General features: G+C 37.5%; 1 long non-coding RNA gene across 2 annotated transcripts in view; it reads right to left on the minus strand.

Moving 5' to 3' along the window:
* LOC120756667 (uncharacterized) overlaps nt 1-27041 on the minus strand; it is a 59184-nt gene that overhangs the window by 2803 nt on the left and 29340 nt on the right. Inside the window, exons 3-4 of one of the 2 annotated variants that reach the window (XR_005702203.2) lie at nt 12888-13051; nt 9691-9867 (exon numbers count right to left, since the gene is read on the minus strand). This is a non-coding gene — a long non-coding RNA (uncharacterized LOC120756667). Of the gene's footprint in view, nt 1-2082; nt 2471-9690; nt 9868-12887; nt 13052-27041 lie in introns of those variants that run through there. The other variant, XR_005702205.1, reaches the window with a different exon arrangement.

A 27041-nucleotide genomic window follows, 5' to 3' on the forward strand; every position in this document is an offset into this window, starting at 1 on the left:
AGAAACATCAACAAACCCAAGAAACTCTGTTGTCAAACGGTGTCCTCCAGAAGGAAATGTGTCGTACCTGCATAGAGCTGTTTTAGGGTTTCCTTTTACCTGATCTCAAACACGGCCTGAGACACTGTCAGGTGCCTCTTCATGGCCCTTTTCCACTTAGAACAAAGCAATCCACCAGCAAACCCCTTCCTTGGGAGCCAGCAGCCCAGAGCAGCGGGGGATTGTCCCTGCTGGAACATGCCTCTCCTGCTGCAAAGCCTCGTTCCTGCACCTCCTGGCCAACACTTTGCTCTCATTCAGTGGCTCCCAAACCAGCAGTTGTGACCTCAAGAGAGATCACAGCAGTTAAAATAAGCCAAATAATCCCATATTTCACAGTCAGGAGTACAGAACTGCTGCTCCACTCCTCCTTTGTATCGATCTATACTGCTCAGGGACCAGGACATCACAGCATTTCTTCAGGCTCTTTAGTGACAGACTCTTTCAGATCCATCATCAGTAAACGTACAAGAAATTCCTTCCCCAATGCGCCGTTTGCTAAAACAAACCAACAAAGCACCTCAGAGGGTTTGGTATGAAGATTATTCAATTTGAAAGAGGAAGAACTAAAAAATTATTGGCATTATTGTTAGATATATATGCATTAACTTTTCAAAATGAAGGTATCCAAATAATCATTTTTGTTTACATTTATGTCTCCAATGCTTACCAAAAATTTAATTAGGAGCATGTCTTACACGCTTAGGGTTATGAATCTTAAGTTTCCTTCAACAGAAATGAAAACATAGGGAGGAAAAATGATAATTTGAAATTGTGATGTAATTCAAGTTGAGGGTTTTTAATCAATTGTGCTAGTGAAGAAAGGCATCAATTATCGGTGTACTTTTGTACTTACCTACATTAACTCTTCTGTTCTCCTTTGTATTTAATTTAATCTAAACCAGTCAATGTAAAACGTTGGTGAATTCTTCCAGCAAAAGTCATGCTCACTGTCTGTTAGAAAGTACATGTCTACTGTGGAAATAAACTGGGTCTCTGCTTTGCTGCACTTCTGCCTCTTCCTTCTCTCTCTTTCCTCTCTTGTTGTTCTGATTCTGCACTGCCAATACACCTACTCCACTCTGAAGTGTTTCCATTAATTTCACTGCATTAAATGTATATATGAAGTTCATGCATCCAAATGTGTACACTTGGAAATGGAATGAAGTGACTTCCTGAGGACTGAGGATGTGTACAGATCTAGGCCCATTTTTTCAGCAGTTATTACTCATTCCCCTTCAGGCAGAGATCCTTAACCTTTTCCTAGCATAAAACAACTCCCATTGTTAAAAAAATGACTCTCAGCTCCAGAGGGCGTAGCATCGATTTTGTGACTGCAATTCTGCTCAGATTTTTAATCCTATTCACAATGATTTATCAGGAGTATCAGACATGCAGATAAGGAATTCCCAAATTGTGCCCATGAGGCTTTATGCCTTTTCCCTCGAGGTCATGACAAAACCACCACCAGCTTCAGAGATTCACAATGAAGCTTTTCCTTTAGAGTTCAATTAGCTTAAGCTCCCCAAAGCAAAGACATCAGAAAGATGACAGCCTCTCAGTCACTGAAGGAAACCAGCACAGCAATTACTCATTACTGGCTTAATGCACGTGTATAAAGCAATCAGATATGTTTAATCCTGGACTGCTGAGAACTGGTGAGGAAAAGAGAGTCCCTGCAGAAACATACATAGCCCAGGCTCACAGACAGTGATGAAAAGCTGGCTGCAAAGCAACAGGGAGTGAACAGCTGAAGACACTTGCAACTCCTGTTTATAGCAATTTTGAAAACATCTTTCTTCCTGGTGCTGAAGGGGAAGAGTCTCAAGAGTAATTTTTCCCTTGATTATGAAAAGAATTTGTTCGCAGCTATGAATATTTGCTCACAGAGAAATAAATGGATGCCATACTCAAAAAAAAAAAAAAAAAAAAAAAAAAAAGAACTAAAGATAGCCTTTTAAAATGTCAATTTGAGTGGCTCAGTGTAGAACAGATATGACACAATTCCAGTCATATGAAAGAAATATTTCTGAGACCACCCACCTGGTGACCTGTTTTTGGAACTGTGAACCTCAAGCTGAAGTCTGGTGTGTCTTTGAAAAGAGACTTCACACCTGTCTCTCCCAGACACAACTGCAGCTCTCTGTGGTTAGTAAGCATTTTTTTTCTGAACCACAGTGCTCTCAAACTTTCAGAGTGACCGCAAACAACTCTTGATCAATCCCAGGTTCAATCTCAAACCTTGTCTTTTTTTTTCTTTCCCCACCAGAATGGTTCTGGCAGTTAATAGCTTATTCCAGGTTTCAAAGATGTAAATATAAAGTGAACAGAGTGAGATAGGGCTCCTGAAATCTGAAACAAGAAGATTTCACCAGAGATTTCTCAGTTCTGAAGAACTGGCATTTTGACCTTAATAATCAAGCACAAGTGACCACCGCACCTGTGGACCTCATTATTGAATAATCTCAGCCTTGAATGGAGATACATTTCTGCACCTGAAAGAGAAAACAGTCTGATGTGATTAAGGGTGATTTGGTTGTGAGATATAATGGTGCAACATTGTTTTAAAAGCTATTGCAATTCCATTAAGTAATGAGTTCCTTAATTCTAGCAAGAATGAGAGGTGTAAAAACACCAACGGAATGTGAAAAAGGTAGATTGCCAGAGCCTTCTTCAGGAAGCATATTTATCCACTGCTACAAAGGAAAATCTATCTTTGTTGTGGAAGTTAGCAGCAATAAGGTATGACAAGATTAATGAAAATATTCAAGTCCCTATTCCCAAACATGCCTGGCAGAAACATGTTCTGTCTTTCCCAGTGATGCTGCATCTATCAACTCTCACAACAATTTGTCTTCACAGATTTCATTTGCTATGCTCTTCAAGGACAGAGCCAGCCTGTTCCAAAAAAGCCTAAAATTTATTCCAGAAAACTTTTATTTATTTTTATTCTGTTTCCTCTGTGCTGGTATGACTGATCTTTCTTCCAAAGATTTTCCATGAGACCAAGTTACACAAATTACTACTCAAATCACAACATATGTCAGAAATGGGCCTGAATATTAATCATCATTGGGTCTTACAGGCACCATTTAAAAACTAGAAAAATTAAAGAAATGAACAGAGAATTGCTACATATTTTCTGAGGACTGCTTCATTACTTATTTTTGCATTTTACATGCTTATTTTGCCTTTTTCTGATTTATCAGCACAGTTCTCCTAAGAGAGAAATGCTACATGGGCTGTTGTAGTTTTGCTTTAATGACCAAACTTTATAGGGCTCTATTCCAGTAACAAGAATCTCTGGAAGAATCACCAAGGGTAAAGTAAACTCCAAGAACTGCTCATATGAAAAATCAAAACAGCAGAAAGACACAGCACCTGAGGAAAGAAATATGCTTATTTTTGCCTACTTTCTTAGTTTTGTAGGGTTCTGGAGATCTTTAAATCAATTTCCCCATTTTTCTTCTCCTTTAATCAATTTTTATTTGTCCTTCACTAGTTCCACTACCCCACAGTTTTCCATTTGATACTGAAACATAGTGAATCTCCTTTTGCCAGCACAACTCTCTGAATTCAAATACATACATTCTGCAGATGACAAAAGGGGCATAAGTAGATTGATCCTACCACAGAACCCATTGAAACCTATAGGTTTCTCCTTATTTAGGTATTATGTGCATAATGGGATTGACTGTTGAAGATGGAAAGCAGAGACTTCATTTACATACAATTTGTGTTCCTTTCCAGGCTGGTACAGATTTAATCACATCAATTTTTAGAAAATATTTTTCATGCTCAAATGTTATATGCTGAGAAATTATGGGCTAGGAAAATCATACAGCACAAACTTTACAAGGCAAGTGGTTATCGTCCCAAATTAAACCTGAGGCATTTGCTAGAGGGACAGAAGTAGCATTTCAGCCAAAGCCTTTATTTGAAACATAAATTAAACAAATAAATTCACAGAACCTTTCCAGGTTAACAATGAAGAAAAAACTTATTCCTCAGCCACTTATAAGGCCATTATTTGTTCTTAACTTACATGCTGCTAAGGCTACAGACAAAGTGCAGAATTTTATAAACTAACATGAGAGATTGTTTCTGCTTTTAAAAACAACAAACAACATTTTGGCTTCTATTTTTAAATAAAAACCACATTTATAGAAATATGCTGAGCAATTTATGCTATTTTTTCTAGCTCTCCATCTCAAACCATACCTTCAGTCTATTCCAAAGGAAGTCATGGCCATACCAAGTAGATGATCTGTCCAATGTGTAGCTAAGATTTTATACAACTAAACACTTAATTACCACCCATACCATCACCCTGAAGCATAAAATTTATTGAGGTTTTCTTTCTACTCATAATATTCTTTAAAAAATCAAGAGCATCTTCTTCCTAGCAAAGTGTTCCTCTTACATGGCATCAGTCTACTGCCTGGATGATCATAAAAATCAAAATGCATGGGGAAAAAAAAGTAAAATGGCTTTATCTTTAAGAATTTCTAATTCCTTGTTCAGTTATTTCATATTACAACATGCATTGTAATTTGAGAAATATACATCTTCCTGCAAAAATTACTGAACTTGCACTTTATGTATCCAAGTTTAAAAGAATTTTGAAAACCTTCAGTAATTTTAGTTATGTTTGCATTACAGCATTTACAGGATAACACAATTTTATGAATTAGTTTGTAAGTAATGGGAAAACTGTTGTTTAAGCACCTAATAAAGGTGATTCTGATCAAAACACTCCTTTCTGAAGTAAATAGAATTCAATGCGCCTGCTTTTTAATTCCCTAGTTCAATGAAGAATTTCTTTTTAGCCAAAGAAAAATGGTTATTGAGATAACTAAGTGTAAAAATACATCAGCAGTGAGATTCTATTACTGACAAGAAATTCCTCCATGGTGGCCGAGTTAAAAGTGCCTCAGAATTGTGTCCTTGAGACAACGAAAGTCACCTGCACACTGGGTTGCATTAATAAGGCTGCTGAACAAAGCAGTAGGCTGAGCAAAAAAGTTCCTTTGGCTCTGCTGCACTCATAAAACCTCGTGTGTAGAAATAAGCCCACCCCAAGGCTCCCTGGAACAAGGCAGACATTGAAATGCTGCAGGAACTCCACGGAAAGGCCACGAGGCAGGGGGCTGAGAGGAGTGGGGGCAGTCAGAAACTGGATTTCAGTCGGGCTGTGAAATGGCTGTGTTTGGAGATGCTTTAAGACTCACAGATGAGGGGCTGAGAAAGCTGCCAAGTTTGAAGTGTGCCCTATGTTGAGCAGGGTTAGAAGAGATGATGAATAAATCATTGTGCAGTGATTCATCCTCTTTTAAAACAGTTACCTAGGAAGTTACCTAAATCACACTGACTTAGAAGCCAGGTAGAACTAGAGCCTCGACTATTCAAAAGTCAGTTCCCAACCAGATACAAAATGCATCACTTGACTGAAAGAGTAGCCTGGATTTTTCACCTTTGTAGGCAGACCTTTTATTATCAATAAACTGCTTGCCTACCTTTACCCAGCACAGAATTCTTCATCAGGCAATGCCCACTTGAATGTCAGGGTAATCACTGTGGGATGGAAGGATTGCCGCTAATCCTAATTCAGCACTCCTCAGTTCTGATTAGAACATTACTCTTAAATAATATTTTAGGCCAAAATCCTAAATACCAGTTGTCTGTCAGTAACAGTGGCCCCCCTGAACTGTATTTTGTATGGATCTTCCTATAGCTTCTTATTTACTAACACTAAGCTTGTCGAAATGGTATCTGCCACTACAGGAGCCTAACAGGAATTAGTTTATTTATTGTGAATGCAATCCAGTTGAAAACCCAGTCATATCTGTTTATCAAGACCTAATCCAGCCCACTTGAATAAATTCCCCTGGGGATGGAGCATCACAACCAAATTTGTTGCCTTGCTTTAATGAGAAAAGTTTAGCAGACCCATGCTCTCCCCAGTGAGGGATTGCTGTAACAAGATCCCATCCTTCAGTACAAAAGACTGAAAAGAAATTCTTCACTTCTTCCTTTGTTCACCCTGGGGAAAATTACTATGAAAGAGAGACAGCTCTCAGAAATGCTGTTGGAAAGAATTGTCTAAAAACTTTTACAGAGCTTGGGCTAAAGAACCACTGTGACAACTGACATATTTATCATGCACTGCTGCTTCCAAATGTAACCTCCAAGCCTCAGGGGCATGTGGTATCATACCGTGTCATTTACATAAGCTAAAGGATCATGCTTCTAAGTGAAGGTAGGAATCTATTCCTAGTCTAATTAAAGTCTTATTAATTGAACTGATGGCCATTATTAGTCCCACAACTTGTTTCCAATAAAGACAGGTAAACTTGGCATTTGCAAACTTTCTAATATCTATCTTTCTCTGCTATTTCTCTGCTTGCTCTGGGTTTCTACAATCCTTTTCTTTCTTTGCTTTCCTTTCTGTACTCTCCTAGGTTCATCTCTTAATGGGGTTGGCTTACTTCAAGGAGAAAGAGGGACAATAATTTATCAGCATCCCGTATCCTTTGTCAGGAGTATGATGTTCATCATTTATTCCACCTTGCTCCTGGGTGTGCATGGGGTCAGTTTTAGCATTATTTTTAACACAGCACCTACTGCTTCCCTTGTCATAGACTCACAATTCCATATTATGTGTGAATTTACTGTCTATAGTTCTGTATTTTAATGTTGTCCCTGCTATCCCTTACACTGACTTTAACACCTCACAAGGTCACACTAATTTAATGACCATTGATGAGTTATTCATACCTCTGATACCTGCAGTATCAGGCTGTGTTTGTACTTCCAAGACCTTTGCTTTCATTCCACATTTGTGCATTTCAGTAACCTCTGCTTCATCCTTCAAGCTGTGGGTTTATGATAAGGTTTTATTAGCACAGGCTAATCATACATATATCTTTGCTCAAGGGCAGTAATAGTTCAGTCTTCAAAGTATGATATATTTGAATACAGACACATGGAAATGCAGAACTCTGGTAACAACTTGCTGCACCAGTAGCTGCTAGCTGCTGCTATATCTCCAGTACGATATTGAAATTTTCTGACAAGAACATACCCACCACTGACAATGAGCACTAATGAAATTCTCTGCAAGGTGAGCATTTGCTAATTGTAATCCACATTCTTGTGCTCCATTAATATGAATTCATTGAATTAGGGGACTGTCTTCATGAACAAATGCCGAAAACACCAACAAGCACTACTCCAGAGAGATTCTTTCTAAAACTCAATATATTGAGGGATTCAGATGTGAATAGTGAGCAGAATAATGTTGAGATCCAAGCCATTTTAAACAAATAAAACATTCATAGAAATACTTGAGTTGAGATGAAGTCTGTACTTCCTTCCAGACACATCAGCTGAGCCACAGCCAAAATCAGGCTACTATATATATAAAAAATAGTGACAGATGCAGTTGGGGGGCTGGCTATAAAATATCCCTTTGAGATTACTCGTCTGGTTATGGCCAAGTGTCAGGACATATTTGGAATTGTTGGCTGGAGGAGATGCTGCCAGAAGCTGCTGGGACTTTGGGGATCAAGATCCTAAGGAGGAAGGAAGGCATACAGCAAGATCACCACCTCAGACTTGGAGATCGGCGGGTGTAGTCTCTTCTCAAATCAGGGTTACCTTCAAAGCTGATAAGAGGCTAAGCTGCTGATGGGGAAAATCAGCTCTGATTCATTACCACAGCCTTTTCCTGATGCTTTCAGAAAATTAAATTTATTTTGTCTTGGCACTGAGCAGGTAGTATGCGTATGGGGTAGATTAAAATGCCTCAGCTGACAACCTGTAACTTGTCTGAGAACATATGAGCATACCAGAAGTTTCGTCTCTGCACCAGAAAAGTTCCATCAATCTCTGGCAGAAGCAAAGCTGCAAATTGAACAAATATTTGCCAGAGTTCAATCACAATGGACAGAAGTGACATTTGGCAAATTGAAGTTTGTTTGCTAGGTAACTTGCAAAAAGAGGCTAGCAACAAATAATGTCAAGAGAATATTAAACATAAGGACAGGTTTACTTTAAATTTTGCCTCAGATTCCAAAGAAAACTCAGAAGGCCTTTTTGGATTGCAAGCACTGTGATGAGATCAGCAGCGACAGCTCTGTAATTTTAGTTCAAGTGCATTACACGTGAAGGCACAAAGAAGGAGCTGCAGGACTGTGCTAAGGGATAACAGTGGATGAAAAACCAGGCATGAAGGAATTGACCACACAGAGTAACCTACAGAGAGAGGAGACACGGTAGGATAACAAACTGAAGTTATATTTATCATCTGCAGAATATAAAATCTGATTATCAGAGATGTGGTCACATGTTAAAAAGAAAAGAAACCATGACTTGCACAGAAATATTTAGCAGTATTGGTAAAAAAAACCCAAATATTTTGTTTTGAGAGGCTGTGTACAAAAAGGCAGGATCTGAATGTAGAAGGTATCTTCACAATGTAGATATGTGAATACAGGCAGATTGCAGGGAACAAAGAAGTGTGAAGTGAATGAGTAGCAAAGTAACATTGTGGATGATGGGAAATGGCAGGAGAATGCAACACGTATTTCAAGTTCTATTGTATTCAAATTCTCGTGCCTTAGAAAATGTATCAGTAACCCACAAAAGGTTTACTGTTAGAGTGAAAAATGAGAAAACAAGACTAGAAAAGGTATTAGGGTTTTTCAAAATAGATCTCATAAAAACAATCCATAAAAGGATCAGAGGACAAGAATAAAAATAGTAACGTGGAAGGAAGAGCATGACCAAAGTTGACATAATTCTATTCAGTATTGCTATAAACTTTCTTGAAGAATGGGGAGCCTGGGAGAGAACTGAGAATTGCTGAGAAACAATACAAGATTCGGTCACAGCAGATAAGCAGCCAACCATAAGGGAACAGGGGAGAAAATATGTAGGAAACAATAATGCAGAGGGAAATGAACCACTTTGGCAGTGAACTAAGATGTGGCCTGACATAGAAATTACTCAAGAAACACTCAACAATTCTATCACAAAAAGCATATTTGTCAGAAGAAATGTGCAAATATGGACAATGAGATTCACTTTGAACTGCAAGGCACTGGTGCAGCAATCAGGATGTAAACATTGAGACACAGACACTATCCTTGTTTGGGGAAAAGTAGCACGCAATACAAATTTGCTACGAGAGAATTCTCTAGGAGTTCAGGAGAATTAAGCAGGCTCTGCCATTCTTAACTGTGAATTTGTATATATTTTGTAAACCGTTCCAGGCTAAACATGAAGTTTGCTACAAGTTTGTTGTGGGGGGATTTTTTGTGGTTTTTTTGTTTGTTTGTTTGGGGGGTTTGTTTGTTTGTTTTTTGTTTGGTTGGGGGTTTGTTTGTTTTTATGGTGACAATTCTCCTTTCTGCAAAGGAAAGAAGTCAAAGAAAGCAAAATGGAGGAAAACATTATTCCACGTGCTATCCAACAGCTCTGTCGGGTGAAGTTTTCTACATTGAATTTATCCCAAGTAAAATCCTTAAAGATTAACAATGAGAAGAGTCATCAGTACTTCATGTTTTTCATATCACCCACCCAGTTTCTTCAAGGCTATTTAAAAATGAGCTATTCCTTTCAAATATGAATACAGACACACAAACTAACCTTGTGCAGAATACCATACCAGGAAGGTTGCATTCCCAGAACAACGAACTTCTTGCACCAAATTCTTTTCTTTGGGGTTTTTCTAAGCAAATTGTGTATTCCAAGTAGTGCCACACTCTTCCATTTGAGCTGTAGTTCCATCACACATCAAAGATCACTAATTTTGGGGAGAAGAACCTATAGAGGAGACCAGTAGGGTCCACGTTAAACACCTACATCTCTTCTGACCTTTAAAGAGAGGGAGCGGAATAGTTCAGCTGGAAGGGATATACAATAATCATCTAGTTCCAACTGCCTGATCCTTCGTGGCTTCAGAATTAAGGAGCAAATAATGTTTTGCATTCTTTTTATTGGTGTGAATTTACCCAAGTGACTTAACTAAGGAGTCCTGAGCAAGAAGTGAGGTTTGAGTCCCGGTAAAATTTAACTCCATTCCAACTGAGAAAATATTATAATTCATTCTAAACCAGCCCAAATTGCTAACTTCCAGTTCTATTATATTCTCTCTTGAAGCCCAATTACGTTTTGCTGAATTTAATCATTCTTGTGACCACAAGGCAGAAATATCAATATCAAAACAGATGCATTCATCTGTCTTCCCAAGGATTCCCTCTTGTGTTAATTAAATAGCTGTAGTGAGAACACACTATTATGGTGATAACATTTTACAATTCTGTGTGTGCACATTTCCTGTTCCCTCTCTGATACAGTTCTTCTTCAGCATCCCATTCCTGAAAATTCTGTGTGCAGAACACCAATATGCAAGGACGACAAACTAGTTAGTTTTCAAATAGTTTTCTGAAGGCTCTAGGGACTTCTGCTAATTCAATATGGCCATTTCTGCTCTTTCAGAGCTTAATAAAAATTCACCAAAAGGGGGAAAAAATAAAATAAATCTCTTTAGAGTTCCTCTGCAGTGAGTGCATGGTCAAAAAGATAAGTGTGTGTGCAGTCCGATTTTGTTCTGCAAACCCCACCTGTTAACAATGCAAGGATGTCAATTAGCTGGTTCTTGGGTAAACCACACACGCTTTATTTAAGCTGCCTTGGAATGATGGAAGGTTGAAACAACCCAGTCTGGATGTGACCCTCATGTTCTTTCTGGACTTTAATCTAAACATCTGAATAGTAAATAAAAGCTTAGATTTTTAAGTCTATTTAAATGCATAATCTAATAGTCACAGAACTCAGTTGAATAAATCCACAAAGAGCAGCTGAAAAATATTAGTATTAAACAAAGCTGAGTATTATCTATGCAGAACACTAGAAAACCAACTACATTTATTTCTTCTCTCATTTTTCATAAAGCTACAGAGTTCTTCAGCTTCAGAGCTGCCACTCACATCTCCAGACCAATAACCAGCAAAGTCTGTGCTTTCAAAGGCTTTGTTCCAGTATTGTCCAACAATTACAGTATGCAAATATCTTTCTTTACTACACTACAGCCCTAAGAGACATTTGCCATGTTTGACTTAATAAAGTGTCACAGGACGTCTCCAGGCATTTAGCAAGGTCAGTTAATGAAATGACTGCATATGTTAATAACAGCAAAGCAGACTCAACTTACCACAGCAGGACTCAATTAAATACCTCAAGGCAACATAAATCATTTTCTCTATCTGCCTGAGATTCTTCTTCTTCTTACACAAAATTAAATAAATATACCCTTCGTAGTCTTTGGACTTCTGTACTACTTGTTTACTACTTTGTTTTGCTAAAAATCTCCTTCCAACTTATGTCGAACTCATGATTTTAAAAAAGGTCCATCACATTGACTAGGTTTTGTGTTTAATTTCCTTTCTTGCTCATAAAATTTATCAGGAAACTGATTATTTCCATGGCATTCAGCACTGTACAAAAGGTGCCAGTTTTTAATCTCTAATATCTCTTGCTCTGCCAATGATGCCTGCATTTATTTTGCATCTCCTTTCACAGCATTTTTGAAGGATAATATAGTCAGCTCAATTTATGCTTTGGTACTCAAGACCCAGGATAAGAATAAAGTAAATATAACTTAAACAGACTCAAGTGAAAACAAAGCAGGATGGAACAGATGTATCTCCTACATTTCATCATTCCTTATTCAATGCAGGTTTGTAAGCAGAAATCATCTTACTGAGAAAAAGAACATATCCTTTTAAATCATGAGCATTGTGCACAAAAGGATCTCTCTAACCCTTTTGAAGTGCCTGCTACCATTCTTACTTTGTTTGGATAATCAGTGTTACAAAAGCATCAAACCCCTGCAACAGATTAGTGCAAACTTTTTTCCATAACATCATCCCATATCTAATCCATAGGAGCCAGGAAAGAGTCTCTAGAGTTTCTCATAACCTGTGCCTTCGAACATTTCCATTCTGCTTCAGACTATCCAACAATGGATTCCTTTTTTGGGTAATTCTAATTCTGTTTACTTTCATCTTTGTGTTTTGAGCTGCCCCATCATCTCCTTGTGCTCATGCCTTCCTTTACGGACAAGCCTTTTACAACCCAACAAATACTTCTAAAAATATCTTTAGCACAAGTTTTAATGTAGCACAGCACCAGCACAACTGTCAGAAAAGATGGAGATCAACCCATGGAGCACATCTTACTTTGAGCCAAATAAAAAATGAGCTGTGGGCTGGAATCAGCAAATCCTGATTTTCTATTTTGAGCTAACGTCAGATGAGAAAGTCATGATTTTAGCAGGCTTTTTTTTTTTTTTTTCCATAGACCAAACAATATTTTGACTCTCATCTTCTGTTATACACAAAGGATTATTCCCAGATGTGAAAAGGAAAAGGCTAAAGATATTAAAGAAGTTCTAAACAAATATTTAAAAATGTAAGGAAAAAAAACAAAGCCAAAGTTGATATGTTATATTAAAAGATGAAGTTTTACCATTTTTATGTCAGCAAGTCTATAATTTTTTTGATTGGTCAGAGTGGTTAAATGCAGATAATGTATTAAACAAGGCCACACCTTTTTTTTCCATTGAACCTAAAATATGATACAACTGACCTTAGTAGAAACTTTAAAAAAAATACACATAAACTTGATTTTTACTCAAGACTTCAAGCAACTCTTGTTGTTTCTTATGCATTTTATGCTGATGAGTTGCTTCTTCTACTGAGGAATAATTCACAGACAAAAATGGCAAACACTTTAGAGGAAAAGCAACACTGACACAACAGGAAAGGCCCCAATAACCTCACCTCTGAAGGAAGACATGGGTTCAGAGGTTCTGATCAGCGATTTTGAAGAAAGAGCTGAGAAACAGATGGTGAAACAACTCCAGAGCTGCCTCGCTGCTCTCTTCCCTGCTGCAGCAACAAGCACGTGAAAAGTGAGGCAACAAACTTATGAAGGAAAAAAAAACCTGCAGAAAAACAGATAAATGGGAATAAAACTATTTATTTTACCACTGCACTAGATTTACCCTCCTGAACTGCCTCTGAGCTTCTGAATCATACTTCTTAGAGCTATTCCTGGATTATTTTCTATTCTGACCATAAGCAAAGGTACTAAAAGCATGCTCATTTAGGACTTACACACCAATTTGAAAAATACCTCTATTACAGACAGACGGACAGACAGGGGTCCATTCTTTTTGGATTTGCATCTGTTCACTCTTAAACTGCCAATAAATGCTGAGTCCATAATTTTCCATGCTCTGCAAAGTTTGGCTTTTTTTCTAGTTTTAATCACTGTCTACGAATATTTTGGTTTATGAACAAAATATTTTCAAGATTTATGTTTTCATTTCTCTCCCAGCTGACCAACATATGGTTTTTCAGGGAAATAATTTTCTGATGCAGAAAAGTCATAAACACAAACATGGAAGCAGTTGTATTTTGACCGACTCCATCTGCTAAAGCAACAAGTCAAAACTTTTTTTAAAAGTAAAGGAAAGGGAGAATGAACCAGATACTGGTTTCAGAGAGCCAACACAATATTTTAAGAAGTGCTTTCCTTCTTTGCTTGCCTTTGGAGCTCCACTAGCTGATACTATATATCAGTCCTGCGAAGAACACTGAACACAGAGCTCAGTTTTCCATACATGAGATATTTTTTCTCATATCTCAATATTGTCCCAGCAAAAGTCGGTGTTGTGATGATTTGACAGTATCCAATTCCCTGGGGAAGGCTTTGTGTTTATCTCCAGCAAGCCAAGCACACCCAAATTCAGTTAAACTTGCATCTAACACCTGAAGCCTGGGTAATGACCATAAGTTTTACCTGGAGATCAGTACCTGTAGGGAAACGGGGAAAGGATCTGTAGTTGGAGGTCAGGCTGTCACCAGCACAGCCATTAGAGGCAGGAACCATGACAAAGCACAAGACATTTTTGGTTTTTCAGTCAATTCAAGGCACCATTTTTTTCTGTTGTGCACGCATTTAATGTTTAAATTATCTAAAGCCCAAAGACATCTCACATATCAATATTCTGACATGCAGAGACAAATTTATAGTGTTGTCTTTGGAAATAACCAGCAAGGTTACTGCATGAATTTGATTGAGAAATACTCTGGTGATATTGAGGGTTTTTTTTTCTGAAGCAGTTTTCAGATTCACAAAATATATGTCTGTTGCTGAATGTCATTTTCACATGAAAAAATGGTTTTTACTTCATACTGAGGAGTATGTCTAGACTTTTCTACAATAAAGTCATCTTTCAAATCCCTTGTCTTTCTCTTTCAGATGAAAGTGTGGGATCAATTATACCCACGCTGTACAAACTGGTGCTTCCCTCTGACGCTGGAATATCTGCCAATCTGCTCTCCAGGCGCCCCAGCGAGAGAGCCATGCCAGGTGCTCCGAGAGAGTCAGGAAACCAGAGGAGCCAAGAGGGTAACCTGAACATTTGCCATATTCCTGTTAAGAACCTGTCACGTTCATAAAGGGCAGGAAATCAGGCACTGGGCAGGCCTGGCAAGGCAGTTGAAGTATTCCTGGGGTAAGCACTCACATTAATGAATTGTGGCTTGAAACCTTTGAGAAGAGACTTTCTCAAACCCTCCTTTGGGCAGTAGGGGTGGGTGTAGAGCTCCTGCTGAAGAGCAGCAACCACTCCAGACCAAGCAATGCCGGCAGTTCACACACAGCTTCAGCTTTCAGGAACTCACCTGCCCAGTACAAGACATGGTATAGAGCCAGGGAGCTGCAAGGGTTTGTCTGGAAATTAATTTTTCCTGCAGAGCCAGCAAGCAGCCACTTGTTTAACAGTCTCTCAAGATAAAGTCAGAGAAGATTTGGCACTACTACTTTTGTATTTAGGAAAGCAGAGTTAGTTTTCCTATGTTATCCTCTTTTTTTTTATTTTGTTTCCTTTAAACAAAACACTTATCAGAAATTGTCATTCAGTGAGCACATACACATTATAAATTCTTTTATCAAGCTATAACGTATGTATCAAGTAGGATACATAGACCAGTGTTTATTAGTGACCTCCAGAAACTGAACCCACTCTTGGCTGAAGGGTTCCCAAATAAACCTGTAGTCGATGTGAAAAGAAAGTGTGGAAAATCTTTTTGAAACAATTTAATTATTCTAACAAAACCGGTTTGCATGAATAACACTATTTCACCTCAATTTAATTAAATATTTGGTATGACAAATCCCTGTGAAAAAGGTTTGCCATACAAATGTTAATTATGCTGCACTTTAAACATTTACATTGTCTCTATGAAAAAGTGGGGATTTTTTTTCATCAGAATACCAAAAGTGAATGTATATTACAACACACGATTAGAAGTCAGACATTTATGGAAATATAACAAAAGTCACACGTGATACAATATTTTCAGCAGGATCACAGCATCAAATCTTTGCTCACTTAAACTTTGGGAGTTGACACAGCCTATACAGATATCCTGATTTCAGTAGCCCCTGCTCATGAGAGAAATGTTCAACCTGGGTGATAAACTGGCCTAAAAACCCAGCTTTAACAGAGCATTGTAACAGGCTTTAGACCTCGCAGCAGTCAATACCCAGGAAATAATTCAGACAAACCAAAGTTACATCTTCTAGTTCAGGCATGAAACTAGCTCACAGCAAACTGCACTGTTTTGTATTCTCTCCCTGCAATGAATCAGATAAGTGGTTTGAGTTTAGAAGAGATGGGGATTCCAGAATGATCTGCAAGTGACCTCTTGGTTCTGACTGACTGACATTGAATGGAATGGACTCTACTGTAGCCTGGGACCCTCAGAGTGACCCCAGTTTGACATAAATGTTTGAATACAAAGGGAAAGAGGAAAGGAAATAAACAGCAAACCACAAACTCCCAGAAGCAAAAAGCCTATTTGCTCAGCAAAGTCGCAAAATGATCAACATATTTTTCCTTTGCTTATTATTCTTCCAAAATAAAGCAAAACCTTCAACTTGCAAAAAAAAGCAGTACAGTTGAAGTGTTTGTGTGCTTTGCTGAGTGCTGTTAAATCACAAGAGAGACAGAGATTAGCATTCTGATACCCCTGCAGTATCAGAGATTAGCATCCTGATAACACACCCTCCAATGTAGTCCCACTAAAGTACCACCAGCATTTCTCCAAGATCCTTGTGCGTGATCATAGAGGCCAGCCCACCTCCCTGATGCAGGAATACAATTAAAGGCCCTGTTTTATGGATAAACAAGATAGCATCATGCACAAGCATGATGTTTTTCATTGTTTTTAAAACCCCTTTTGCCTATTGGACATGGCACAGGCAGCTTTTCAATGTATGTATCTCATTACCAGGAAACAGTACGTAGCCTTCAAAGATCATACATTAGAAGGGTGTCTTAGAATACATAGTTTGTTCATAAACAGTGCTAATCCATTTCCCAAAAATAATTCCAATACTTGAGGACTTACTCTCAGAGCACCCAAATGGAGGTGAGGTTTACACAAAATTAGCCACTGCTGAACCCCCAATGCAGAGGTTTCAGGAACACCTGCAATCCAATTAAAAGAGATTGATGTGGCTGCTCCTTGAATGACATCGCAGCAGAGCATGAATTCCTACTGATTCTAGATTTGTCCATGAATGATTTATCCTGAATTATTATGCTTTCTGTATTATTTTAATTTGAATTTATTTTCCAAAGAGACAAATACTTATTTCAGAGCCCATTAAAAAACAATACAAACACATAAGAAATTTGTAGTAAACAACTTTTACCTTGTCTTACAGAGAGAGATGTGTTACTACTTCGATTTCCTAGGCTTCATTTAAATTTTGTATAAAATTTCCTCTCTAAGCTATATGCTTCCTTTCAATAAAAGCATTCTTTGTACAGTCTTATAAAACTTAAATTATCACATTTCAATAAGCACTTTGCTCAGCAGAGATACAGGGAATAGACTCTTGTGCCACTGACTGCTGTAAGAGGTTAAATTTTAGCTGAATGTCAGTATTGGTTTAGAGACTGTTTGATGGTGGAGATAGGGCTTTGTCAGATCACAAATTCAATTAACTAGTAGTGATTAATTCTCAGGATAAGGAATCCAAAAGCTTAGTCTGTAATACCCTGATATACATTTGAAATAATTATTGCAACATTTTATTATACTTCTCAGTCTGAGAAATACTAGGTTGTCCTTAATATTGCTGTTCTGTTCATTTTAATTAGAGTATGCACCTGCTGATAAACAGAAAATGCCTTGTCATTACTCAGAACAAGTAAACTAAATGATGCTTTTTATGAGCCTTGGCTGTAACACTGGTTCTTAAACCATGAAGGGGCACTGATTGATACTTCCACTGTAGTGGCAATTTTAATTTGAAATTTGCATTTGAAGTTTATAACGTAAGCATCAGTTATGAAATTATTTGAAACATCGCTTATCTAAAAAGTATGAGCTAAATTTCAGTTCCAACAATGCAGTTCCATAATTGGATGCATCTAAGGGCAAGAGATTTGTATGTGTAAAGAGACTCCTATTTCTCAAACAGAAATGATTCATTTCAATCCCAGTATCTAAATATTTTTGATCACCTGAGTGGAGGATTGTGTATATACACACATGGTTGCCTGTTAAACACATAAGATGCACCAAGGATTTAAGAATTTGTTTTGCAAAAGCAATTTCTCTCATTTTCCTCCAGAAAAGTGTTTTAATACAAACATTTTTAGGGCGCTTAGACAGCCACGCTAGAGACTGCCATTTATAAGTTTTACTTCCTAATCAAAATAAGGGAACCTTAGACAAGCAGACAAGTCTCCCTGCAAAATTCAACTCCTCTTCAGGTCTGCTCTCTGAGTCCGGGATTGCCCAGGAGCAGCACCTTGCACCTGGGCCTATGGAACCCCATTTAGGTTCTCCTGGGCCCATTTCTTAAGCTTTTGACCCAAAGTACCTAATTTCAGGTAATTATCTCACCACAAAGCCTGCAAAAGCAGCAGTATCATGTATTTTAATCAATCTTATCAATCAAGATTTTGTGTGCCTCAGTGTAAAGTCCAGGAGGAAGAAAGCACAGCCCAAACCCTTTCTATGCTTCATGTTCAATTCACTGTTGTTATGGGGTACCACAAGTATAGGAATAAAAGTAAATTTTTTTTTTTCCCTCATTTGCTAGAGGTACAGGCACTGTCTTTTCATAGGTAAAAACAGCAAGAGAAATATATGGTTGCCATAACAACCATATTAAATAATATTGAGGTAAAAACGTCCTTCACAAATGTTTTCAAGTGATAAGCTAATTTAAAAATTTTCACGGAGAGCATTTGAAAAATAAGATATACTGGGATATGAGCATAAAACTACAGAAGAGTTACTATAGTAACCCACGATGTAAAGTACTATGCACGCAGTGATTATCCTGAGCAGATAAATCAGCCTCATTAACAGTGAGAGGTGCATCTCTGCAGTAAGTTGGGACAGTAAATAATGTAACAGACTCTCTAGACATACTCATGTCATTACTGTCTGGAACAAAATTTAAAAAAAACAAAAAAATAACAAGATCCTGAACATATGAAAAAACCCCGGCACAAAGGTTTGGATTAACTCTCTGATTAAGAAATAAAACCTCAGAATCTCAGAAAAGCCGCTCTCCATATTTCTAATATGTTAAACTGAATCTAGGTAGGACATCATGCTTTTTACAAAATTCATTTTCTTCCCCAAAATTATTTAATGCAATCATTAATTTCAATGACTTATCAGTCCAAGATTTGTATTTTGTCTTTGATTTTTTGACAAAAACATATTTTAAGAGTTTCTTGTGTGAAATAGCAACAGCAGAAACCAGCTGTTTTCACAGAATAAGAGAATCCTGGGCTGGAAGGGACCTAAAAGCTGGTCTAGTTCCAACCCCCCTGCCACAGGCAGAGATGCCACTCACTGGATCAGACCCCATCCACCTTGACCTCTTTGCTTGTCTTCATTTTCCTTAGACATGAACTTCATTTCTAATTGAAATACTTCTCCTCAAGAAAAAAAACACAGAAAAGGTCTAAAATAGGTAGGATGATATAGATTTTTGCATTAGCCTCATAAATTAAATATGAAACTGGTGTATGCTCTGGATATTCTTGGAATGTAACAGGTGCTGGAGATCAGGCCTGCACTCCTTTTAGACAGGACACAGAAGCTTTCGAGACTGCTCCTCATCAGTTCATCCTCAAATGTTAGCAATGGCTCCTGGGTGCACAGTACTTTTGTAACGTCACATAAAATAAAAGGCTGCATGAATCACAACCTTCCTCTGTCTAATTAATGCTATAAATTTTAGATAAGTTAGACAAACAGAAAAATGTGCTTGCTTTAAACCTGACTTTGCATGTTGAGACATCGTATGTATAAATAATACATATATGATTAGGAGGCCACACATAAATTTTATGCCCTAAATATTATCTGTTCCAAACACATTTTGGGTTAATATTTAGTAACCACAGACATGAACAATATGTTAATAATATGCAAATATTATATGAATAATATGTTAATAAGCAAAGACTTTGGACAATGAATTGACTCTACCTTGAGAAAGCGAGGGCAGAGCTGAAGCAGTTTAAGACACACGATCTGACTCCTGCAGCAGTCCCTGCTCATCTCTCTGGGACCACATATCATGGCTTAACCTGGTTATCCCACACTTCCCAAAGCACAGCCCAAGTGCAAGCCCTCAGGCAACAGCAAATCCAAGTCAGTGCAAGTCAGATTATCTCCTTACTTCCCACAGTTAGATGTATTAGCATCTAAGTGTGAGATACATCAAGGTGTTTTCCATCAAAATAAAATAATGTGCAGAATTATCAAATTCACAAAAAGCATGTTTGTGGTGAGGGGGATTGTGTGAAGTTTCTTTATCCCCCAAAAATAAGACTGGGATGGATCTCAAAGACCTTAATACAAAATATGAAAAGAGTGGTTGATTTACTTCATGCAGTACTTATCAATGCTATACTTTATAAGCTAAATTTTTGTTCAAGGGCTATTTAAAAGAGCAATTAAATACATTTGAAAACTGACCATTTATAACATACATACTACTAAAGGAAAAACAACCATTCCGCACAACCCTGGGACTTTTGGATTAGCCCACAGTAACAGCACAATTCCAGAATAACAACAAAACTGTATTTCAGGTAGACAGCAGGAAGAGTGCCATCCAGCAGCAGAAGAAATATAGAAATTCACATATTCAATAATGCCTAGAAATTTATTACACAGCCAACTGACAGCTTCAAGTCTCAACAGCTATTACTGGTGATTTTTTTCTGATACCTTAAAGAATATTTTGGCATGCCTTTAAGAATTGCATTATTGCCTAAAACATCAGTTATAATAAGACAACACAGTGAGGCATCATCAATTTGGAACCCTCATCAAGCCCAGTGCTGCTCTCACTCCAATCAGGGTCTATGCATTTATCACAGTTAGTTGGATTTCTATTTATTGGATGCACAGGGGACACTATATATAGGCACCTTGATCTGGAGTGGGAACACCTGGATGTATTTCAGTGACTGCTGTCACTTTCCTTCAACAATGCCCAAGTGTATCCTTGGACCCAAAGGACAGGGTGAAAAATGAGAACTTGATGTTTATCAATGATAAAAGAATCACAAAAAGATTGGTCCTTAAAAGCCCTGCTATTGTTCTACTTTAAAGAGCACTCAATAAATTACATCCTTGGTAAAAATCTCTGTGTTTGCATAGAGCAGATAAGGAAATCAGAAAAACAATTACAAACAAGGTTCTTGCTCACTCCTTGCGCTCCTTCTGCGATGCCAGCTGCACAGGCATTTAGAGAGCTGCACGACTGCTGGCCCTGAGATACAAACTGGCACAACCCAGACAATGCCTTCCCAGTCAGTGCCCAGCAACAGTAAAAGGTAATCTAAAAAGGCAATTTCACTAAGGTAAAAAACTCTTCAAATAGACTAGGGGGGAAAAAAGGAAATAAGGGCAAAAAAAGGGGGCGGGGGGGTGGAAATCTTTCTTACTGACCAAACTTAAATACATTAAATTCCACTTATAATCAAATGGTAGTGTACAGCCCCACCCCCAAAACATCAACCAGAAACGCAACAAGTTTCTGATTGATCAACCAACTGGTTTTTGTAAATGAAGAACACATGACCAAATGATCCATTATGAGAGGAAATATTAAAAGCAAAAAGGTGGCATGGATAAAAATTGCAGTGTATCAGCTGTGTACTAACATAACAATTAAACCTTTCTGTAACAGTATTTCCTTTTCCCTATAAAATCACTCATACCACTTTCAAAGACAGATAGAATTTCTCAGTTCAAATTTTAAATTCAGTTCAAATTAATAAGAAAAAAACCCTAATTTGTTTCCACAGAAAACAAAAAAACCATAAGGCATTACAAGAGAGAACCTATGAAATGTACATGGCCCACTTTTCTGATTTCTCCTAACAGTTTTTTAACATATGAAGCTTTTGAGATGATACCTCTGTATTTTTAAGATCAAGGAAGCAATTTGATTAAACTTCAGAACAGGAAAGCTATCACTTATTACAGCTTTCAATTTATATTTTCTCTACCCCAGGTGTATGCTCAGTAATTTCATTTTGTAAATACACTGCCAAGATTTAAGATGCAACAATTCATAACCAAGAGTAGCTAAATGAGAAATCAATGAAGAAAAGTGCAAAACTCAGTTTGGACGCCCCCTTAAAGCTCGCCTTGCCTTCACAAACAGTAGTTCGCTGCTTTTACAGCTCAGTGTTTGAAATTACTGCAAGAGAGGAAGCAAGGTAGAACTTCTCCTGTGTGACATCCATAGAGCAACAGCTTAAATAAAATCTTGCTGTCATTACAAATAACTACTTAGGTGACTCAGAGAGAGAAATGGAAACTGAAGTAATTTAAGTTTATTCTTTTCAACCAATCAGATTTTAAGTGTTGATAGTCCTTTAGGAGAGGTGAGTGCAGGCTTCATACCCAGGCTATTTCCATTGAGTGTAAAGAGATTCCTACCACCTGCAGACCTGCATTCATCTTGGGAGGAGGGGGGAAAAGGGAGTGTTTACTACAATTTGAATTGCATTTCAGTCCCCCAGAGCCACAGGATATCACATGGCACCGACCACCAAGCAAGCATCAAGGTGTAAAGTCCCCACCTTAGGCTGTTTTCATAACAGAGCAGGCTGTAAGAATTTGAAAATATAAATGATGGCTGAACAAGCAAAATTACTTGCTCAAAGTACAAAAGGCCTTTTTAAAATTTGTCCCACAGAAAGCCAGTGTAATGCTAGCCTTTTGCATGGGAAAGTATTTTTATCTTAATGCTTTCATACATTAAAAAAAAAAATTAATTGGAAAGTGATGTTTCTTGTTCTGTGCTGCCCTTAGGTGAACCGCATGATGCTTTGATAATAAAGACAGTAACTCTCTAAAGAGTGAAGAAAATGACATGCAGCCCAGGGCACTGCTTTCTTTCCCTAAACTTGATTTAGCAGGTGCTGCCTGGTTCTATTTAATGGCAACCTTAATGTTCTTAAGCATTATTGCTTGGTGCTGTAATATTATTTTGGGTTAAGTTTTCACCATTAGCAGGAATGTTTCACATCTACAGTTTCGTGCCACTTGAATTTAATGAATCTTTATAAACAATCTTTCAATAGGAAAAGAAAATGAGAAATCTAGTCAGTGAAATTGCCTAAACATGTAATAAAGATTTGACTGAGAGTGTTTTTGTTTCAAAATTACTATATTTGATAAAAGAAATTGCTAATATAGCTGCTTGTTAGGTCCAAATTCAGTCTTTCACTGAAGTTTTCCCAATGATTTCTTCATGGCTGATTCATACTTATGGACTGGACCCAATTATGCTAGGTTAATTTGTAGAAATCTGAAGGAATTCCATATAGATTTGCTGTACTTTAGCTACTAAGGTTTCAGAAGTTCAGCTGCTGCAACAGGGTGCTGTAAGTAGCACTGTCAAATAAGCAACAGTGATTTTTCTTACAATAATATGAAAACTGGGCTCTTTGAAAGTATATTCTTTCCACTAGCTGAAAAGTCATTCCACTCACCCAAGGGGTTTCAAATCACCTTTACCACTGATAATTCCTTTATAACATTCCCATATGCTGCGTCATGTATTCCAAAGAAAATGTGATCAATTACTCTATCATCCTCAGAAATATTCCTTTCAAGAAAGAGTATGCAGTGAGTGAACAGTGATAAGTGTCTATTTGTCATTGTAAATACCTTGTGATGTTTACAGCTTGCTATTAAAATAAAAGTAATTCCATGTGGATCACAAGGATTTTGTTGATATCTGTGTGGTTGCATCCTCAATAACCATAAGTCAGTATAGTCTATTTTTATGGATGCAATGCATGAGACTGAGCAGGATAAGCATAAATTCCTGTGAAATCTTACCCTTTGCTTTGGAACCATAGAAACAGCTCTACTCTTCCTAGCAATTTGCTGGTGACTTCAAGAATATCAATTATGTAATTGTCTCGTAACTTACTGTCAGCAATAGAAGGTGTTACTGCTGAATTCAGCTACTGAGATAAAACATCACACCCCTGTTAACTCTAATGGCTCTTAATGGCTGCTTGAAAACATTTTCACTTAGAAGTTATTCTAAGTATCTTAAAAGAAAATTATACTTTCAACAGCATAATTATTTTTTTCTGAGAAACTATTTGCTTTTTGAGAGAAATATCACCATTTCATAAAAAACAATCATTTTCTAAACTGTAATTAGAAACCCACTGCTGTAATACTACACGAGAATTCTCACTTTCCAAGCCAGAGGCTCCGGTGAGTTGTGATTTACACTCCAGGGCTTGTCTCAAGGGCTGGAGATTCATGCCTTGCCCTGCACTAAAAAGAAAGAGTATGCATGTGTTCTTCCAGTAGAGGAGCCCTGGCAGCCACAAAGCTGTGGGGGCAGTACTGCGCCTAAGTTATTGCCAGGGTTTTTCTTATATTAGTGCTGAATTTTGGGCAAACCCACTTTACATCTTCACAAAAAATCAGTGTAAATGGAGGGATGGAGAGGAACATAATACTCTGACAAACTAAAGACTGTAAGCAGGATAGTTAAGGGTAATGTACAATTATTAGAGAGTGCAGAATTAAAGCTATTGTTACAGGAAAATACACAAATTGTAGGAAATACTTTTATCCACTATCCAGGACAAAGACTCTCCTTTGCAGCCAACTCAGTACAAGTCACTCTATCAGTGAAAAGATAATTGATTACACACAACATATTCCAAGCTGATGTTGCACGTTCACTAAATTTCCACTTAAGGAGAAATATTTGTGATTCTTCAGCTACAACAAGTTCCTCAGGTGCTGCTCCCTCTCTTATGAGAAAATTGTTGCATGCTGAACTCCTCAAAAGATGAATACCCTAAATTGATCAGACCTCAAAACCCCTGATATTTATACAGCAAATCTCAGTTTACTGAGCCTTTCATGAAAGACAAGGCTGAGCAGTTTTCTTCAAAAACTCGTATTGGAATCCATGGGTATTTTATGTCAGAAAAATCTGATGGGTTTGTCTGACTTAGCTGCAGTTTGTTCAAGACCGGGCTGCTTTTATTTGCAGTCACTGTGGAATATTAATCTGCAAGAATCTGCATTTAACAGATCTATAAATTAAAAAAAAAAAAAAAAATCTCCTAAACAGAGTATTAGCATACAAAAAGTGACCCTACCAAAAAAACTCAAAAGCAATCTATGTAGACAAGCCTTGCATAGAAAGAAACATGTGATTCTGCCAATATTCATAGCTGCTGCTTCTTGCCAAATGAGAACTTCCAGTATTATTTGATGGTCCAAAATGATAGAGGAATAAAACAATTTTAACAACATCCTCAAAAACGTTTTTACATTTTTGTGAATGTGATCAGTGAGAAGTGACGGTGATTTAAAACTTCAACCTGGACAACCATGACAGAATTGCCTTTATTCTTTACCCTGATGCTAAGAGAATATATTAATAATGAACAAAAATACAAAACATTTTAGCAAAATTCACTGTTTCTCTTCTGTGGCTGTACATATAAATGAGCAGGGGCAGGATTATAACATCTGGTCCCCAAAATCCCCTTCTCCATACTGGGGGAATTTGCTTCCCTCTACAAAGGGCTCACTCTCTGTCCCCATTCCCTCCAAACAGAGTTAGCTGCTTGTACTCCAACGATTGTGACCAACTGGAGCAAATGTTTTTACTTCTCAAGCCTTTTTGTTGGAAAAAGAAAATAATCTTCTTTTCAGTTAAGGAGCTGAGGCACATGAATCACTTCCCCTGTTTTTCCCAGCAAACACAAATTTTAAAGCAGAGAACCAAAATCTACTTATATTTTGCTTAAGAGTTTTGCCTGCAACCCACAAAAACTGGTTGCAAAGTCAAAGAGGATTTTGTAGGATTGGAACTGGAAAAACAAATTATTTTTTGTCGTACACTTTGTACGTGTGTGTATCCTTACTTTTCTTTTGCATTAGTCTCACAAACGATTTCTAGTGCAGTATAAAATGATTTTTTTTTTTTTTTTTTAAGTGTGGAGTTTAACTTACTTACAGTGGAAGATCTTTAAGACTTCTAAGTGAAGGATAAGATACACACATCAATAAAATTATTTTAGGAAGGGATGTCAGAGCAAGGACTAAATGAATGTGAGAAGAGAGGGAGGTAGAGGGCTGTATCTGCACCACAGCTACCACCCGGGATGTTTGGGGTCATGGGTCCCACTGAGCTCAGGCTCTCCCCCAGTCACCAGCAATGGACATTCTGTAGATATCACAACACCCATTAACATCTCATCTATCCCTCTTTAACCTTGACATTCTTCACTACACATGGTTGGTACAACTTCCTAGGTGGTTTTCCTTTAGCAGATAATTTACAAGGTGACCGAACAGATGCTTCTCTTTCTTTTTCTATGACATAAGCAAATATTTTCCCATTAAAGACAGAATGCTCACCTGAATGTTTTGCTGCATTTAAAACACAGAAGCAGTAAAGACATAATAAATAAAATCCTCATTATAGCATAAACCTTCTTTGAGTGATTTCTCCTCGTTTGAAAAACAGCTAATTGACTATATCGCTGTAGCAGCTGTTTTGAAGTGATGATTTGCAGAATGCAGATGGGTTATTTAACAACTGGGAAAAAAATAAAATTGGAAAGGCAGCATTACCAACTCTCTGGTAGAGTAACTACAGAATTTTTGTATTTTTTGACACATAGCTAGCACTAAGTGGATGTGTACTCAGTGAAACCCTAAACATGAGGAAAGACACAAGGCAAAGTAATGGCTCAGTTTAAGAGTGAATAAAAAAATGAGGGTAAGGGTGGAGCATAAAGCAAAAATACCTTCACTGGAGGTAATTAAGTTCTGGCATGACACCGATTATTGCTTCTGACAACCATCTTCTATGCCTTCCTTTGAGTATATATACAAGAATGAACTGTGCTAAGCGAAATATTTAACCACTTTGTGTTACTGAAATCCCATTTCTGACCAGGTATTTATTTTCTTTTAAATATATTACTGACAAAAAAAATTGAGGAAAAGCACTGATCTATCCTGGGTAAAAGTGTGTCTCAGCCATACTCATTGAAGCCTGCTAGGGTAAATAGGTGTAATTTTATTGGGATAAATGGAGCTGAACCAATTTTAAGCTTCACTGAAGCTTCTGGAGCTGAGCAAAGAAAATATCCCTTGTTTTGTAAAAGCATTAAAAAATTTAGTAAAGTGGAATAATGATAAATTTAACTGCATCAGGAATTCAAAGTTGCAGTAGAATCACTTATTTCCCAAGTATTCTGTGAAGAGCTGGCAGCATAAAACTAAGTACAGAGTTCTTTTTACTTACAAATGCTGCTTGATTGTTCCCTTTAGTTGATTTTGTTTTAGAAGAGCAAGGCT

Source organism: Hirundo rustica, chromosome 9 (assembly GCF_015227805.2).
Source record: "Hirundo rustica isolate bHirRus1 chromosome 9, bHirRus1.pri.v3, whole genome shotgun sequence".
NCBI lineage: Eukaryota > Metazoa > Chordata > Aves > Passeriformes > Hirundinidae > Hirundo > Hirundo rustica.